Genomic DNA, 6928 nt, shown 5'->3' on the forward strand with positions numbered 1-6928 from the left:
TTGCTGCCAGCCCATGCTTTTTATCATAGAAGTGATTGGGCTGCTGCAGGCCCAATGTGTTTATCATACAAGTGTTTATCATACAAGTGAATAGGTTGCTACCAGTCTAAGCTGTCCACCATACAAGTGAATAGGCATTTTTCAGCAGTACTTCAAGGTAATGTCACCAACCTCCAATTCTAGATTTCCGCCCACTGACCACAATGCATGGAATTTTTCGGTCACTAACGCTGCCATATTTTTGATGTAGTCACGCTTGGTTATTTACTTGATTCAGGAGCATTTTTTTAACTACTGACATTTTCCTTGTACTGACTGGCAAAGTAAAGTTAGCTGTGTTACATGCTGATGATAACCATGCTGCCATGTTGTGTTCTATATTTAATTCTCCTACATTCCACATGCTGGTATGTTTTAAATAATTCTCACTTTTGTTGCCCTCTCCCTCTAACCCACTTCCACTACACTTTACCAAGATTTTAGTTCTCTTTGGTTCAGGGATTTTCATTGTCTTGCGGCCCATGTGTACACAGCCCACTGCTAATCCTGGCTCTCCTTTTCAGCACAAGGTTTTCATTACAGATAGTAGGTGACTGGTGTAGTGACAACGGGGTCTCACCAAAACCCAGAGAGTTCCCAGGTATGCCCTTATAACAGCACTGGGTGTTTAAGAACATCAAAACATAGCACGAGTCCATGATTCATCAAACAGCTCTGTAACATGGAAGGGTAGTCATATGCTCCACTTTGCCCAGAAATATCAGATACATTTCTTTCCACCAGGACAATAAAAGCAGGGGCTGGTACTAAAAAAAGGAGTGTAAATGCTGCCAATGAGGTCAGTAGTATTGATATTCTCTTTCCCAAATACAACTTCTTAATCCAGCTACACAGAATAAAACTCTGAAGAGATGACGTGGGTTACCAACCCAATCATTTCATATACCCTTAAACCAAAAAAATAATACAACAAAATGGGTCTGAGTTATCAAAATTCCCCAAGAATGGAGAAGATAGATTATCATGGGAAAACCTGAGTGATCCAGCAAACTTGTAAATTGATTTCTAAAAATCAGTTGATATTCAAATATCCATTCTGGGTTTTCTGGTCATCCAGGTTCTCCCACGATAGTCTATCTTTACCGGTCACGGGAGCTTTAATAAATCAGGCCCAATAGTTCATGAAATGCAATTGATATCATCCTTTAAGCTTTCTATTATTTCATTGTTTATGATTACAGATGTACAAGTACCCTGATCCTGAATTTTTATTGCTTGCAAGCAAACGTTGCAGTAGAGAACACTACTTATCCTGGGGAGTTGCCAGCTCCAGAATTTTGATACTTCAGGCCATACAGGTGATGGACAGCAGGGAGGTCTCTAACATGTCATTTGTGTACAGCAAAGGCTCCAAATTGCTCTCTGTCTGCACAGTTTGTGTATATTTCCTTCTGGAATAGTATGCATGATTTGTAGAACCTATAACATAACTTCAAGTTCAACTTTAAACTTTATAACTTCCAGTAAGGAAAATTCATTCTAGATGCATCAAAACAAAAGGTGTGCAAAGCTCTGCCCTTCATTTGCTTCAAAAAGCAGCCACAGCTTCAGTAGAAAAGTCTGTCCTCTGTCAGCATACCAAGAACCATTGCTGTCAGTGTTCTTCCCAGCCCCTTTTAGCTGGGCAAACCATCCGGCACTTTTCAAGAACCACCTAGCTGTTTTTGGGTGGCTACTGAAAAGTTGGGTCACAATACGAGGGGGAATGGCCTGCCTTCCCACCCAGCTTAAATAAAAATAAAAGGGGATAATACTGGTCTCATCGCAGAGGTCTATCACACCGACCTTTGTCATAGCTGTAGTTTCCTGACCAGGGCTTTGTTAAATGGAGAACTCTACTCTGACCCAGCAAGGGGCTTGTTGGACCCCCAGATTTGGGGTATTGCATTTTGTAACTTTTAAGTAACTGTTAGGTCATAAATGTACATTTGATGTGAATAATGCTCTAGACGTTATTATTAAATAATTCTGATAATTTGTTTTTTTAAATATATCTACCTGGTGTTCAGGTTAAATAAATTAAAACAGTAGACAAGAATATATTTGTGTTTCTAATTTTTGAGTATTATCTTGTGTTATATTGGATGTGTAACATATAAGCAAATCACTTTGTGTGTCATCACTAATCAATGTGTCATCGCAATCAAATCAAAAGGTTACAAGCCTGCCCACCACGACAAGGTAGACTGTTTAGGAGCAAGTCCTACACTCAAGTACACTCAGCTACCCTACTCAACCATCACTTTTCCAATATGACGATTGCCAACTCAGCCTCACCCTGCGCCTAGATTTTCCAGCACCTTGAGCAACAACCTAAGCACCAGCAGGCTGAAAAGGGCCATCATGGGGCAAAGTTAACCTTTGTTAAATCTGTTAACCCTTGCTAAACTCACACACATAAATAGAGTGCAAACACTTGCTTAGACAGAAGAGCAAACTATTATCCTTGGCAACCGCAGTTTGCCTCTTTTAGCACTGTCTGCCTCCCTCACTGCCACCCCAAACAGGGATGACTCAGACTTCACTTTTAAGGTGGCATTCAGGAGAAAAGGTTACTGTAAGGGTACGCTTATCTGGCCGGGGATCCCATTGTATACACCACTGAGGCATCACTCCCCATTTATTCTGTTCAGCGGTGTCACTTGCAGCAGCATGTCCTGGTTCCCTTTAGCCGTGCAGATGTACTTTCTCGGCATCTCCAGCACACACTTTGAGGCTGTGCACAGCTGAAGGGGGTTTTGGGAGCATATTCGTTCCTGGCTCAATATCGTGCTCCCATTGGTTGTTGGGAGTTTATGGCCTTTCTGCTCACAGTCACCTGTGACTTTCGTAGTGTTACACTGGGCTGACCTACTGCTGGTGTGTTATTTTCATAGATTTACTGTTGTTGCCTGTTTCTGACGCTGCAAGTGTATGCTGCCTGGACAACTTTTTGTCTGTGACCCCGACTCTGCTTTTGTCTTTTCCCTTGTATACCTCATCCTGTGGATTGATACCTGTGAATGACCTCTGGCTTAGTATTCTGGACTTGTCTCTGCTGAAATCTTCAATATGTGCGGGCACCTGGTCCACTGTTAGTCCTTGGCCAGATGCCGTTACAGAAGTCCTGGGGCAACTGTGTACTGGGATAGTGCAACTATCTTCCCGAGGCTGAGCGGGAGCTTGCTATAGGCGAAGAGTGCGGCATTATATTGGGGGAATGGCATCTGGCAAGCACTGGTGCTGGACCAGGGCCTTACAGTTACACTATTTCTACTTAGAGAATTCAGAGATTCAGCTTACACTTTTTATAGTGTTTAATAAGTGAAAGACAACAAATACACACAAAAAGAATAATGAACAATAGAAATTATTTAGTAGACAATAGCAACAGTATATTATTATTATTATTATTATTATTATTATTAATAATAAACAGGATTTATATAGCGCCAACATATTACGCAGCGCTCTACATTATAAAAATCTCTGCGTCTATGTGCATTGTATATCTGATGCTGAACACCATGTATACATAGAGAATCAGTTCTTTACCAGCTGTGCGAATGCACAACAACATTTCAGAAGCCCTTGTAACCTGAACAAGCTGAGCATACAAAGAAAACACCACCTTCTCTAGTCATCCTGGTTATACCCCTATTATTACACTTGCAAAAGAATAATAGCATGGAAGGAGGAAACTCCATCCAGGTCATTTTGCATTACACCTACAGTTCCATTTGTCACAATAAAAGATAAAGAATTTATGATCCCCAGAATGAAAGGCAATGCATAGAAGACAAGCAAATTTGCTTGAAGCCTCAGAATGGACTGTTTCAATACAATTCTGCGTGCTCTAAACTCTCCAAGCCTGAATGTAGAGATAGACCTGGCTCTGGGAATTAGCAGCTATATCAAAAGAGCACTGACACTGCTATATACCTATAAAAAGCATGTTTCCTTCATGATCTCCCTCTGGGCTCGCCATGAAAAGATGGTGGCTATTGACAATCCATAGTTTTTCTGGGGGATCTGGCCTATGGCGGATGGGATGACTGTGACTATTGACTTACAAATGTAGGCTCAGGCGAGATATAGCAGCAGAATGGGGATACGACTTTGGACTTTGTTCTCATAACTTCTACTAAAATCTGTGAGCACAGCAGACAGACATCAGTACTCAGTGCCAGAATGCCACAGGGCCACTAAACAAGTGTTGCAGTTGGTTGATCGCTGGTCAGCAGGATACAACGAAAATTCCATTCTCAGCGCCTACTTACATTGTATATCTAATGCAGAACACTATGTCTACATAGAGAATCAGTTCCTTAACAGCTCTACAGGTGAACACTCAATACGCAAAACCATTGCGGAAGCCATTATAAACTCAATAGGCCTAGCATACAAGGAAAACATCACGTTCCGTAACTGTCCTGGTCATTCCCCTTTAATCCCACTTGCAGAGGAACATTAGGATAGAAGGAGGAAATTCCATGCAGGCCATTTTGAAGTACAAGCAAATTTGCATTAAGCCTCAGAATGAATTTTTTTAGATTCAATTCCAGGTGCCCTAAACTCTGTAAGTCTGAATGTATCAGATCCAGTTCCTGATCAGTTCTTCAATTATGTCTTATGTCAGTATAATATATGTACTGTATTATTTGACCTGCAACTAACTGCGAGTTTAGTTATTAAACATTTTTTATTTCAACACACCAGGTTTTGGATATGGCGCATATATCGCGGTCTGAACAATATATAGTGCATTAAAGGTCCATAATAGCACTTAGTACTCTATGCACCTGACACATGGCCCTCTACAATGCACCATAAAGAAGGAATCTAAACATTTCCAGGAACTTCAATGGGATCTTCTTTGACATAAACTATTTTTGTCTTGTACCTGGCCCTCAACACTCTGTCATGAGCTGAAACAACATGCCAGGAGATGCCCTCATTGCCTCACGCTTCTGACCAGACTCCAATGCCAACAATAAGCAAACAGAACTGCCTGCCTGAATACCTCAACATACTGATGGCCAAATCCTTCTACCCGAACTATCATGCCATGATAGAGTTTCCGGAGGTCAATCAGCTGTTCCTCATTACAGACCTTGGGTCTGAGGAACTGGAAGGTTTGATAATGAAAAGATCAGGGGGTCACCAACATCAGAGTACCAACTGGGTCGGCCCATGCCCGTTCTGCTACTGCTGGTTGAAGAGGTGCCTGGTGGTGAAGGATTCATTTCTACTCTATCTGAACCCAGATTCTTGAGAGAACTCCTTTGTGCTGCTCTTCGACCCTCAATTCAAAGCACAGGTGGGTTACAAACACACCAATATTAAAATCACCATCAGAAAATGGAGTTACTCCAGGTCGCTGATCTTAAAGTGCAACCGTTATCAGCAGGCTCACTGGTGAGGGCAGCAGATAAACCAGATTGCTGAGGAGGAACATAGCAAGGGCTTTCTAACAACACATCGATTTGGCGCCCACGTGCCCGTGTGGAAAAGAACACAAGTGAAGTGGTTTGGTAAAGGTGCCACTTATTTCATCCCAGTGGCTGACGCTCTGATGCAGGCATGGGAGGAGATCTTCATCAGCAACTGGTGGCTCGGCCCAATGATTCACCTTAAGAAACCAGTGGCTCAGCCCAGAGATTCACCTTAAGAAACCAGCACTGGATGATAACTGGAGACTGGACACTATCCTGATACGCAAAGCAGAAGCTGGAGCTTAGGTTTGTGCCTTGCTGTTCAGAGATAGACCTGGCTCAGGAAATTAACAGCAGCTATATCAAAAGAGCACTGACACTGCAATATCCCCATAAAAAGCATGTTTCCTCCATGGTCTCCCTCTGGGCTCACCAAAGTTTTACTGAGGGATCAGGATCTGGCCTATGGCGGATGGGATGACTATGACTATTCACTGACAAATATGGGCTGAGGCGAGATACAGCAGCAGAATGGGTTTACGCCTTAGGACATGTTCCCCGGCTAAGACAATCTCTCAATACTGGCCAGGCAAAGACTATAGCAAGGTGATTTTCAAAGACTGGGTACAGCTGGACAAACCCTTTGAAGATTAAATTGATTGGTTCAAAAACCCACGACTGCCATGCTGCCATGGAGGGGCATTGATGCAATGACCCTTGGCAAAGCTGCCAGGGTTGCGTACAGACCAGACATGGGCAAACGCACCCCACAGGCCCGTTGGGCTTTTTAACCCGGCCCCTTGAGTTCTCTCTCTACTTCAGCGGCTTCGCTGAAGTAGATCCACGGTCTGTGGCTCTGGCCAGTGCCACCGCAAGCGGTATCAGGAGAAGTACCCCGCTGGGGCACCGCACTGGCCAGGGCTGTGAACCATGTCCTCTGTACAAATCCCCAATACAAATCCCAGGCTCAGGGAAGTGAGTGGGACAACCGTCCACTCTCCCATCGCAGATCTGAGGGGTTATGTCATCATGACATCACGTTCAGTGACATCCGTTGCGGTGTGCATGCGACAACTTGACAACCACTGCTTTACTGCACTTTTTCTTCTGAGCCCTATTGTAAGAATTAGCGGACCAAAGAAAAGAAAAGTGGACAGTGAGTGCCGAGTGTTTAATGAGTGGACATCAAAATATTTTTTCACAGAAGTCTGATCAATGGCTTTATGTCTGATATGTCAAGAAACTGTTGCGGTTTTCAAAGAATACAACATCAGTGGTCACTTTATCGCGAAGCATGGCAACTACGCTACCAAGCAGTCAACGCAAGAACGGACAGCTACTGCACAAAGGATGACGGCTAATTTACAGAATCAGCAATAATTTTTTCACCGATAAACTGCAATTCTTAAGTACTTAAGTACCAGGGTAAATTTATGCTGGCAGTCCACAGAGTC

General features: G+C 43.0%; 1 pseudogene; it reads left to right on the forward strand.

The window, feature by feature from the left end:
- The first annotated feature begins 4078 nt into the window (after positions 1 to 4078).
- On the forward strand, positions 4079 to 6339 carry LOC140336007 (phospholipase D2 pseudogene; annotated as a pseudogene).
- Positions 6340 to 6928: the final 589 nt, after the last annotated feature.

This window comes from Pyxicephalus adspersus, chromosome 7 (genome assembly GCF_032062135.1).
Source record: "Pyxicephalus adspersus chromosome 7, UCB_Pads_2.0, whole genome shotgun sequence".
Taxonomy (NCBI): Eukaryota; Metazoa; Chordata; class Amphibia; order Anura; family Pyxicephalidae; genus Pyxicephalus; species Pyxicephalus adspersus.